The 2,500-nt window shown below is 41.8% G+C and overlaps 1 protein-coding gene and 1 non-coding gene across 3 annotated transcripts in view; one reads left to right on the forward strand and one right to left on the reverse strand.

Annotated features, from left to right (window-relative positions):
• zgc:162331 (uncharacterized protein LOC793007 homolog) overlaps positions 1–2,500 on the reverse strand; it is a 110,632-nt gene that overhangs the window by 33,958 nt on the left and 74,174 nt on the right. The window lies entirely within an intron of this gene.
• Positions 2,304–2,375, forward strand: trnap-cgg (transfer RNA proline (anticodon CGG)). The gene has a single exon. It is a non-coding gene; the product is annotated as a tRNA-Pro (tRNA).

Here is a 2,500-nt window from a genome sequence, read left to right on the forward strand (position 1 = left end):
TGCGTATCAAAATGCATGGTTCCCCCATTTACTGGTGTAGGATTTGTGAATTTCCATCCTTCTGCAAAAACGAGATGCTTTCTGAAAGAGCCTTGGATCTTAATGACAGCCATAGCAATAGATCCCTTTCACCTTGGTACTTGTGCAAGGAACATATTTGATATGATCCCTAGGCTTTAGAATGCATTTTCTTTGGTTCTTGGAAGTTGGTCAAATTTCCTATTGACATCGGAACTTTTTTGCTCATTGGTCTAGGGGTATGATTCTCGCTTCGGGTGCGAGAGGTCCCAGATTCAAATCCTGGACGAGCCCAAGCTATTGGAAAGTCGCAGTGTCATGATTGGGTATCAAAATGCATGGTTCCCCCATTTACTGATGTAGGAGTTGTGAATTTCCATCCTTCTTCTGCAAAAAAACGGATGCTTTCTGAAATAGCCTTGGATCTTAATGACAGCCATAGCAATAGATCCCTTTGACTTTGGTAGTCGTGCAAGGAACATATTTGATATGATCCCTAGGCTCTAGAATGCACTCTTTTTTGCTTCTTGGAAATTGGTCAAATTTCCTATTGAAATTGCTATTTTGTGGCTCGTTGGTATAGGGGTATGAGTCTCGCTTAGGGTGTAAGAGGTATCGGGTTCAAATCCAGACTAGCCCAAGCTTTTGGAAAGTCACTCTGGTCTCACTTGGTTATCAAAATGCATGGTTCCCCCATTTACTGATGTAGGAGTTGTGAATTTCCATCCTTCTGCAAAAACTTGATGCTGTCTGAAACATCCTTGAATGTTACTTTCAGCAACAGCAATGGATCCCGTCCACTTTGCAGATGTGCATGATAAGTTTAGAGATGGTCCCTCGACTTCAGAATGCATTCATGGGCTCTATCCAAGCTATTGGAAAGTCACTGTGTCATTATTGGTTATCAAAATGCATGGTTCCCCGATTTACTGATGTAGGAGTTGTGAATTTCCATCCTTTTGCAAAAAACCGGATGCTTTCTGAAATAGCCTTGGATCTTAATGACAGCCATAGCAATAGATCCCTTTCACTTTGGTAGTCGTGCAAGGAACATATTTGATATGATCCCTAGGCTCTAGAATGCACTCTTTTTTGCTTCTTGGAAATTGGTCAAATTTCCTATTGAAATTGCTATTTTGTGGCTCGTTGGTATAGGGGTATGAGTCTCGCTTAGGGTGTAAGAGGTATCGGGTTGAAATCCAGACTAGCCCAAGCTTTTGGAAAGTCACTCTGGTCTCACTTGGTTATCAAAATGCATGGTTCCCCCATTTACTGATGTAGGAGTTGTGAATTTCCATCCTTCTGCAAAAACTTGATGCTGTCTGAAACATCCTTGAATGTTACTTTCAGCAACAGCAATGGATCCCGTCCACTTTGCAGATGTGCATGATAAGTTTAGAGATGGTCCCTCGACTTCAGAATGCATTCATGGGCTCTATCCAAGCTATTGGAAAGTCACTGTGTCATTATTGGTTATCAAAATGCATGGTTCCCCGATTTACTGATGTAGGAGTTGTGAATTTCCATCCTTTTGCAAAAAACCGGATGCTTTCTGAAATAGCCTTGGATCTTAATGACAGCCATAGCAATAGATCCCTTTGACTTTGGTAGTCGTGCAAGGAACATATTTGATATGATCCCTAGGCTCTAGAATGCACTCTTTTTTGCTTCTTGGAAATTGGTCAAATTTCCTATTGAAAATGCAATTTTGTTGCTCGTTGGTATAGGGGTATGAGTCTCGCTTAGGGTGTAAGAGGTATCGGGTTGAAATCCAGACGAGCCCAAGCTATTGGAAAGTCACTCTGGTCTCACTAGGTTATCAAAATGCATGGTTCCCCCATTTACTGATGTAGGAGTTGTGAATTTCCATCCTTCTGCAAAAACTTGATGCTTTCTGAAACATCCTTGAATGTTACTTTCAGCCATAGCAATGGATCCCGTCCACTTTGCAGATGTGCATGATAAGTTTAGAGATGGTCCCTCGACTTCAGAATGCATTCATGGGCTCTATCCAAGGTATTGGAAAGTCACTGTGTCATGATTGGTTATCAAAATGCATGGTTCCCCCATTTACTGATGTAGGATTTGTGAATTTCCATCCTTCTTCTGCAAAAACGAGATGCTTTCTGAAATAGCCTTGGATCTTAATGACAGCCATAGCAATAGATCCCTTTCACCTTGGTACTTGTGCAAGGAACATATTTGATATGATCCCTAGGCTTTAGAATGCATTTTCTTTGGTTCTTGGAAATTGGACAAATTTCCTATTGACACTGGAACTTTGTGGCTCGTTGGTCTAGGGGTATGATTCTCGCTTCGGGTGCGAGAGGTCCCGGGTTCAAATCCCGGACGAGCCCAAACTCTTGGAACATTACTGTGTCATGATTGGTTATCAAAATGCATGGTTCCCCCATTTACTGATGTGTGAGAGCAGCAACAGCAATGGATCCCGTCCACTTTGCAGATGTGCAAGGATAAGTTT

Source organism: Labrus mixtus, chromosome 22, assembly GCF_963584025.1.
Source record: "Labrus mixtus chromosome 22, fLabMix1.1, whole genome shotgun sequence".
In the NCBI taxonomy this organism is placed as follows: Eukaryota; Metazoa; Chordata; class Actinopteri; order Labriformes; family Labridae; genus Labrus; species Labrus mixtus.